The 9,986-nt window shown below is 45.5% G+C and overlaps 2 non-coding genes across 2 annotated transcripts; one reads left to right on the plus strand and one right to left on the minus strand.

Annotated features, from left to right (window-relative positions):
• The first annotated feature begins 1,446 nt into the window (after window positions 1-1,446).
• On the plus strand, window positions 1,447-1,517 carry Trnag-ccc. The gene has a single exon. It is a non-coding gene; the product is annotated as a tRNA-Gly (tRNA).
• A 4,353-nt stretch (window positions 1,518-5,870) lies between these two features.
• Trnae-uuc lies at window positions 5,871-5,942 on the minus strand. The gene has a single exon. It is a non-coding gene; the product is annotated as a tRNA-Glu (tRNA).
• Between the last annotated feature and the right edge of the window lie 4,044 nt (window positions 5,943-9,986).

Consider the following 9,986-nt stretch of genomic DNA (forward strand, 5'->3'; position numbering starts at 1 on the left):
AGCAGTCTCCGTTCAGGTTCTGGCCTCGTCCCCTGATCTCTTTGCTTTTGGTACAAAAACCATCTTCCCATCACTGCATCATTGGGGCGGGACAGAGTGAAAAAGGAAACCAGTTGGCACAGGCCTGGCAAACACAGGAACTGCGATTGGCCTTCCTGTCTGAGTCAAGTACACAAAACAACAAAACAAAACCCAAAACCAAAAACCCAGGAACTGTATCAGTCTGTCTTCTGTGGAGCTTAGGTTAATGGAGTCGTGTGACCAGATCTGTTCTTTTTGTGACACAATTTCTTCTTCCTCTTGTTCCTCCTTCTTCTCTCCGTTCTCCTCCTCTCTTCCTCCTCCTCCTCCTCCTCCCCCTCCTCCCCCTCCCCTTCCCCATCCTCCTTCTCCTTTTCCTATTTGCCTGAGCATTGCCAGCCAAAAGTGATGTGACATCACAGTTCTCATTCCACGGTTCCAGTATTTTAAGTAAATTCTAGTTGATAGAATAAAATTAAACACGATGACTTTCTTCAATTATTTTTATGACTGTGTGTGGCTGACTAGTGAGCCATCACCTAGGTTAAGGGATAGAGAGAGCATTTGATCTCCATCGGCCTGGGTTAGTCATCACCCACTCCACATACACAGCCACCGTTCTGATTTCTCTTTCCATCTCTGTCCATCCAGTGGTCAGGTTTAAGCATCAGTAAGGTTTCTGGAGGGGGGATGGGGAGGAGAGTGAGCGTGTGGGCGGATCTAGGCTTCTTCCTTTTTGCTCTAGTCCAGCATCTCCTGGGTGGTTTTAAGGATGGCATGACTTTTCACACAGATGGTGCTTAATTAGTTTACTGACTACTTTTTCCAGCGGTTGTTTATGTAACGACCCAGAAGAGCAGCTGTTGCCCGTTAGGAGACCACCCGCCCTGCAAAGTAAACAACTCACAACCCTGGGGTACAGTGGCCCGCTTTCCTTCCCACCTCTCCCTTCTTTCTGTCTAAACCAGGGGAAATGGGATCTGCAACCCCTCAGAGAAGGGTTGTGCCCATCTGTGTCACACAGATGGGGGTGGTGGTGTGCACTTGTCCATAGGACCTACACCACGTGTGTTTTTGACTACTTCTGAATTTAGTGTGCTTTGGGCACTGGTAAACCACAAGGAAGGCTCTTCAGAACCACGAGTTTGAACTGAAACTGGAATTTCCCTTCTAATAAGCTGAAACGCCCAGATCGTGGCAAGGAGGCATAGAAGGAATTCTGTAGGCCATGCTTCTTGAGCGACAAATCTGGTTCAGATTGAGGCAGGCGAGAGGACTTGGACTTTTCACAGCTTAGCGTAGGAGGGCATTTCCTTCTCAATACTAAACACCGTTAGGATACATTGTTTTACATTGTTACTTTTCAGTAGACGCATGGCTCTGTTACCTCTTCCCAAAGTATTGTCACAATCTACATTTACAAGTGCATTGGTGGTTCAATGGTAGAATTCTCGCCTCCCACGCGGGTGACCCGGGTTCGATTCCCGGCCAATGCAGCACTTTTTATTTTGGCCACCTTCTCTGCCTCCAGCGTATTTTTTTTGGTGCAAAGACCAAGACCCAAGTCCATCTTTTCGGGCTCTTTTTGGCTGGGAATGGTAACTTCTATTTGACTTGCAGTTGTACAAGCAGATAAGTACTGTCTTATGTATCAAGGAATCCAGGCACAAACTTAGGCATATCGAATATCACCACTATCGCTGTTCAGTTATTTTCAAGGTCTCCTTGTTTTCATTCAGACACCTTAACTTGAGGATTTTATTTTCTTGGCAAGAGATTGCTTCACACTAATATTATAGGTCAGAAAAAGATATGATGGGCAGGCAGAAGGTGTTCACGGAAGACTGACATTCGGAAGCTTCTGCCTGTCTGCTTTAGACTGTAACTGAGTTATGTGGTAACTTCTGGCTGGAAGATACAAGGAGTGACTGTTGGGTTTGTTGGGCCATTCCACAGTAAGGCAGGAGGATCTCCGTGAATTCCAGGTCAGCCTAACTTACATAAGGAGGAGGTTAGCCTAATTTATATAGCGAGCTCAAGCCCAGCCAGAGCTAAATAGTGAGACCATGTCTCCAAAAACAAAACAATCAAAAAGATTTTGATCCCTAAGGATCCTGTCTGAGATTTCTCAGTATCACTGCACTGAAGCTTTTGAGTAAGAAGCAAGATAGAAGTCAGGTTTCCAACAACTCGCCAGCATAAAATTCTTTTGTGAGAAGACCATTGTTTACTTAATTTAAGGGTTTCGCCAAGATTAAGTTTCATCAAGAAATTTTCTAATAAGGAGCTAAAGAAACGCTCAGAATGAGAGCTTTTCGAAGAATCCAGGTTGGACTTCCAGCAGCCACACAGGAATTGTCTTCCGATCTTTGTTCCCCGTGGATCCGCGCAGCGTCCTAAGCACAGAGGCAGGCGAGATAAACAAAACTCTAACAAACTCTTACCCATGATTTCTCTCTCGGTTATTTTTTGTAACAAATTATAAGGAGAAAGCGGGGACGCAGCTCTAAATAATACAAGCCGATTTCCTCGCGGTTGTGGAAGTTGCAGGAATCAGCACATCCCAGATGCAATAAATGAGTCTTTTCCTAGGAGACCCCCTCCTCCCCGCCCACCTCCACACACACCGGATAACAGTGTTTTCCCGCCGGGTAAGTATGCTTTTTCCACTTCCAGCCCCTACTCAGCTTCCTTAGCGCCCCACCCCCACCCTCCACCTCCGCTGTGAATGCACGGCCACTTTGAAATGCATGCTGAGCCTTACCGGAACACACGCTTCTCCGTCGTTCCTCTGTGCACCGGGACCGCGCCCTCTCGAGCCACAGCAGTGAAATTCCCTGCGTTTCTAAAGCGGGCGCGGACACCGCAGCCCCAAGCATCCTTCGTTTTCATAGCTCACTCCTCACTCTATAGCCACAGATAGCTCCGATTCTCAAGAAAACGCCCCTCTCCTGGATCTGCCCTCCTGCTGTCAACTAGCATCCCATTTTCCCTCTGTGGGCATACTGACATTAACAATTTTCAAAATTGCTTCAAGGTTTGCTGTACCTACGTGTAATTCCCCACAGCTGTGTTCAAATGATATTCTCCTTTAGGAGAATCTCTCATTGTATCTTGTTTCTTTCAAGTCTCAAGGGACCCAGAAGGGCAGCAAAATTCACCTAGAAAAGAGACAGCAGGAAACTGGAGAGACATATGGTTTGGCTGTTAAGAATGATGTTGCCAGAGATGGAGGAAATGACTAAGTGATAACCTGCCCAACTTGAGACACATCCCATGGGCAAGGACCAATTCCTGACACTATTAAAGATACTCTGTTGTGCTTGCAGACAGCAGCCCAGCATAAGTGTCCTCTGAGAGGTTCCACCCAACAGCTGAGTGAAAGAGATTCAGAGACCCACTGCAACTGTTGGATGGAGCTTGGGGAGCCTTATGGAAGCGTTGGAGAAAGGATTGAGGCACCCAAAGAGGGTAGAAACTCCACATGAAGACCAACAGAGTCAACTAACCTGAACTTTTGGCTCTCTGAGACTGAACCACTAACCAAGGAGTGTATGTACGAGGGCTGGACTGAGCCCCGCCCCCAACATATGTAGCAAATATGCAGCTCAGTCTCCATGTGGGTCTCCCAACAACTGGAGTGGGGGCTCTCCCTAAAGCTGTTGCCTGTCAGTGGTTCTCCTACTTGGGTTGCTTTGTCTAGTCTCAGCAGAGTATGGGCCTAGCCCTCAAGAGACTTGACGTCCCAGGGTGGGGGCATAGAAGGGAGGTCTGCCCTCTCAGAGGAAAAGGGGAGGGGCAAAACTATATTGGGCAGAGATTGGTATGTAAAGTGAATAAAAATATTTTTTAAAAAGTTGAAGAAAACCTGCGTTCGGTTCCTAGTCCCCAAAGTGGCTCACAACCATCTGTAAATCCTACTCCACAAATCTACTTCGAGGTGTGATTGGTTCAGGCATCTCTAAGACACATGGTGATCCCATAACTATTATTTTTCTGCCTCATCCATGTTCATATCGCACTTTTCTGTAAGTACATTGAGAAAGTCCCAACCCCAGCTAAAGGCTTAAAATCGTATTCAGAACATTAAAATTATGGAAAAAAATTCCTCCCCACAATTACTAGTTCCAGAGCTCCAGAATCTCACTCTCTAGACACATAAACTCCACCCACTCCTGCTGAGTCTACCGACCTGGTTTTCAAAGCTGCTGGTCTCTGGGAAGTTGCCAATAACTGAGGAGAAAGGGAAGCTTGCAGCATTTTACAGAGAAGCTTCAGACTTGAGGGGAACCTCAGAGGCTGTGTGTGTGTGTGTGTGTGTGTGTTAAATAAGTCATTGAGGTTTTCTGTACCTAAATTTCTACATTTTGAAGCAGGCTAGACAGGAGTGCTTTCTTCATGGGTTGCCCCCAAATTAAATGGCACCTTGTATTTACTTTTCTGTGATAAAATATCTGAGAACAGCAACTTAAGGAAGATAGGGCTTTTGGGGCTTATAATTTGAGAATAATGTTTGTCATTATTGTGGAAAACGCATATTAGCAGAACCATATGGCAGCCAGTGAAGCCATTACAACCATGAAGAGACGAGTAGCAATTTTCTCCTCTGTATTCAATTCGGGACTCATGCTGATAGCTGGGTCTGCCGACATCCAGGATGGGTCTTCTCTCTTCAGTTAAACCTTTCTGCAAATACATTCATAGGCATACATAAAGGTTGTGTCCATGGTGATTTTTAAATCCAGTCAAGCTGGAAAGTGAAGGTTAATCAACACCTAAATATTGGGCCATACTTGGAACAGGTTATTTATTTATTTATTTATTTATTTATTTATTTTGAGACAGGGTTTCTCTGAGTAGCCCTAGCTATTCTGGAATGCTCTCTGTAGACCAGGCCAGCCTTCACTTCACAGAGATCCACCTGTCTTTGCCTCTTGAGTATTGGGACTAAAGTTCTGTACCACTACCCGACACCCAGCTGTCACAGGGTTTCTTACATAGAGCAAATACTGTAAGAACTTGGCCTTAGGGAACTGTAGAGATGGCTTGGGAGTGAAGAGCACTGGCTGGTATTTGAGAAGACCACACCTACATAGCAGTTCTAACTCCATAACTCCATAACTCCAGTTCCAGAAGATCCAGTACTCTTTTTCTGGCCATCCAGGGTACCAGCCACACACTCATAGTGCACAGACATACATGCCATTGAGACACCTTTACACATAGTTTCTTTTAAAAAATTAAAAAAAAAAAAACTTGTCTGAAACACTGGTTCCATCACCAGTAAGAGCCCTTCAAAAATTGCATGTTCTTTGTACTACGGAGGAGTAGTATATAATTAAAAAAATTCCTAATTCATGCATATGAACTAGGCTGTCTATGTAGAATATTTATATCATATTCAATCATAACATTTTTATCAATATATTTTTATCAATTTTATATTTTTATCAATAACATTTCTATTGAATATTTATATCATATTCAATCATAATCATAACAAGAATATATTCCACATATAATAAGAATTAATTCTAAAAAAAAAATTCTAGATCAAAGTACTTGCTTATTTTTATGTTTGGTAATTCTTGCTGAATTGTCCTCAAATGAAGAGAAGACTTTTTTTTTTTTAATTATGCATAAGCCGGCCATATGTGCATCACTGATGTGGATGTGCATGTTTGTCTCCTGGGAATTGCTATTTATTTGGAATGAAAACTCTAGAGAGTGTTCTCTGGTGACTTTTCCTGGATAGCTAGCTCATGAACCTTGAAGGGGATTCTCGTATTCCTCTTAGCTAGCTCATGAACCTTGAAGGGGATTCTCGTATTCCTCGTGGTTAAAAGGACTTCCCTGACCGGGAATTGAACCCGGGCCGCGGCGGTGAAAGCACCGAATCCTAGCCACTAGACCACCAGGGAACAATGGCAATTATGTGACGGTGGCATGTAGTTTAGTATCTACAAATGAATGCCGACAGGATTAGAAATTGAAGACTAGCAGGTATCAAGTGTGGCCGCATCCGTCCCCCAGCACCCTACAGCCTCTGTTCCACCTCTCATCTTTCCGGAGCCAGGAGATGCTCTGGGATCTGAGGCCAGGCCACAAGGAAACTCACCTGGGTTCCATTCCAGTCTAGCCGTGTGCACAAACACTTTTTCAGATTCGTGGTGGCTTAAGTGGGGACTCAGCTCTCGGTGTGTGGTGAGCATCGTCTTTCAAGGTCCTTATGTGGTAATTGGCTCAAGGGAGCAATTGGCATGCTGGTTCCGTTTCTTCTCGGACCATCTCAATCATCATAATGGATAGACTTTCCCCTGGTTCTCCCGGTGAAGACTTAGCGTAGATTCCTTTGCCTGACTAGACGCTCTACTCTGCAGTTGTGCTTAGGGAAGGAGAAAAGCAGATGTGTTTCAGGAAAAACAAACAAAAAACCGAAAACAAACAAAAACCTTTCTGGTTTTAAGACACTAGATACTGTCAACTTGTAGAGATCTAGGAAGATTAAAGTTGCAGATTACTGGATCTAATGATAAGAGAAGTTAGCTTGCGGCTGCACACCAATACCCAACCCAGTCGCCGCGGGGGATGGAGATCAATCTTGGTATTTACAAAGTTGCAGTGGGTGAACCCCTAGGCATTCACTTTCCGCCTCAATTACTGCCACCTAGGTTCTGTTATTTTCGCCTCCACTTTACACACCCTTTCTTTCCTTCTTTTCCTCTTCCTCCGCCCTCTTCCCCGCCCAGTCTCTTTTTTTTTTTAGAACACAGTTCTCGACCTTCCTAATGCTATGATCCTTTTAATACAGTTCCTCATGCGGTGCTGACCCCCCAACCATACATTTGTTCTTACTGCTACTTCATAACTGTAATTTTGCTACTGTATGATTCGTGATGTAGATATGTGTGTGTTAAGAAAGCAGGCATATCCCCTTCTAGGGATCTGTCAAGTGTTATCGATAATGCTGAGGAGACCGGGAGAAAAAGCCGGCCGATGCCTTGAAGATTCATCCATGAAACTGAATTGCACCCTGTGTAGCTCTGGCTGCCAACAGAGTCGCGGTGTCACTGTGGTTCCAGTTCTTCAAGCAGTGTCAACGTGCTTGAAGAGCGAGCCAGAGATTGACAACTACTCTGGACCAGGAGACAGTGTCTCCAGGAAGGAAGAGTACAAGGCATAGTCTGCAGGGACTCAACCCAGCAGCCTAGTGGGACGGGCATTCACACTGTCTAGCCCTTTGTGCAGGTCCACCTGTGCTGACTGTTCTCTGACCTCTGATGCCCCACTCCCCTTCAGAATGCCCAGGTATTCATGGACAGATTTCAGCAGCAGCATCTGTGCTTGATACTTACTGAATAAAGTTTGTTTTTCACATTTTAGCCAAGGTTTGGTTTTATCTTGGTCAAAGCAGTACAAATAGTAGCTTTAGGAGAAAGAACACTGACCCAAATCATGGCTACATAAATTAAAGTGTGTGTGTGTGTGTGTGTGTGTGTACGGGGTACAAGAGACCATCAGCATTAGACAGATAAGAGTTTTTATAGCTCAGGAGTAGGGAGTTCCAAACAGGAGTTTGGCTGGCAAATAGGCAGAGTTACAGAAGTATAACAAGTTAATAACATTCTCCTGAAACATGGTTGTAAGGTGGTCATAACAACTTTTTGAAACAAAGGTATAGTCTTTATTTCCTGGAACAGGCAGTACAGAGCCATGTGTAGTTAAGGTTACATGTAGGGCATAGCCCAGTCCTTGAGAAACAGAGGTAAAACAGGAGTTAACCTGGTTTGGTTTTACTAGGTGGCTTCCAAGCCTAAGATGGAGGCAGGCTGGTTTATCAGCAGCAGCAGTGAAGAGAGGGACAGTTAAAATGGGCTACCTGGCCCTGGTCCTTTCACAGACATTGTCTCCTGGATCCTCTCTCCATGGCTCTTCTGCAACAGTCTTCAATAGCAGTCTTTAATAGGCTATTTAAAAAAAAAATAGGAAAAGTGAAAGCAACATAAGGTACAAACGAAGATACGCTTTTTTCAAAAATAATAAAGTGGTGTGTGGTGTGGTAGCCCATCCTTGTACCACAGCACTCCGGAGGAGCAGAATAAAGAGTGCCGGGCCAGCATGGAGTTCATAAAAGCTTTTCTCAAACATAAAATGTAGCAGTGCTAGCTGTGCAGGAGAGCGGCTCTGCTGAGGTTCTCTACGGTGGGAACATTGTTACTAGAGAATCACTTGAACTTTAGGCTCCCTGCCACTCCTGGGACACTCCTGTCGACCTCAGTTAACAGGAGAAAAGAGACGAGTAGGGGGTGTGCCTGAGCTGTTTAAGGCTTGACAAAGGCATAAGGCTCTGTTGATCTCGAAGGGGTTAGGGTGAAGCCGAGAAGGATAGCGGTTTGGAGATGTTTATCCATCTGCCACTGATAACCATACTTAGCTGTCCGCCCCTGAGAAAGGACAGAAAGCTGTTTAAAATGACAGCAGGAGTCCAGGGTAGGTGTGAACTTCGAACACTTCAGTTAACATCCCTTTGCTGGGCTGTGCTCGAGAAGAGAGGGGGCGCCACGCATCCTCCGGTGTCTCCCGGATGCCCCTGTAAAAAACAAACAAGCAAACAAACAAACAGACAACAAAACCGGTCATTTTCAGACAACTACGACTTCTTACGCCTTGGTCATCTACACACACACACACACACACACACACACACACACCTTTCTGCTCCCATGGAAACTCACCGTCCTCTATGTGCGGGCTGCCCCGACACCCCCGGCGAGACCCAGAGCCCTTGAGCCTCCAACCACACCTGGGGTGACCAGTCCCTCCAGTGTCCCTGCTCCGGGTCTGCACAGGACCCGAATATTGTATTAATTACTTGTCACTACTCTAATCGCCCTGTCGACGGCGGCGCCCGTTCTTCACACTCGCCCACCGCCGGGCGATTAGGGCGGAATAACAAACAACCGCTACAACCGGATCCCAAAGCGCATGTGGGCTCCTTCTCCGGGTTTTGTTGGTCACCCGGGCCGTAACTTGGTCCCGTGAGGTTCCCACGAGATCAACAGAGCCTTATGCCTTTGTCAAGCCTTAAACAGCTCAGGCACGCCCCCTAGTCGTCTCTTTTCACCTGTTCACTGAGGTGGACAGGAGTGTCCCAGGAGTGGCAGGGAGCCTGAAGTTCAAGTGATTCTCTAGTAACAATGTTCCCACCACAGAGAACCTCAGCAGAGCCGCTCTCCTGCACAGCTAGCACTGCTACATTTTATGTTTGAGAAAAGCTTTTATGAACTCCATGCTGGCCCGGCACTCTTTATTCAGCTTCTCCTCCGGAGTGCTGTGGTACAAGGATGGGCCACCACATCACACACCACTTTATTATTTTTGAAAAGAGCGTATCTTTGTTTGTACCTTATGTTGGCTTGTTTGTTTGTTTTTTAAAGGGGCCTCTGAAATTACTGCAGAAAGTTAGGAATGAATGATGCTAAAGAAATCTCGATTCTGGTTGCTGCTGTAGCCTGTTGATCCAGAATAGGGATTGAAGAGAGTGGGCTGAATTCAGGCATTTGTGAGGTCACTTGGTGGTTGTTATTCCAGGTTATATATGTGAGAACTTCCATTAGAATCCAGGTCAGAGCCGGACAGACTGAGTAGTGTGCGCCTTTACTCCGAGCCTTTGAAAAGCAAAAGCAAGCGGATCTCTGTGAGTTCGAGGCTAGCCTAATCTACATAGTAAATTCCAGGACAACCAGAGCTACATTATAAAACTCTGTCTCAGATAGAAACAAAAAACCCCAGTTGTGATATGTTCCTTTTCTTCAACTTCTTGTTTGCAGTAACTACCTACTGATAAGTAAACTAAGCCAGTTTTTTTTTGAGTGGTGGTGATCCACCCATGGCCTGTGGTCCTCAGCTAAGTAACCCCAGCCTTGACCTTGCATTTGAAACCCTTGTGGGTTTCATTGTTGTTG

This window comes from Grammomys surdaster, unplaced genomic scaffold (genome assembly GCF_004785775.1).
Source record: "Grammomys surdaster isolate TR1022 unplaced genomic scaffold, NIH_TR_1.0 125849, whole genome shotgun sequence".
Taxonomy (NCBI): domain Eukaryota; kingdom Metazoa; phylum Chordata; class Mammalia; order Rodentia; family Muridae; genus Grammomys; species Grammomys surdaster.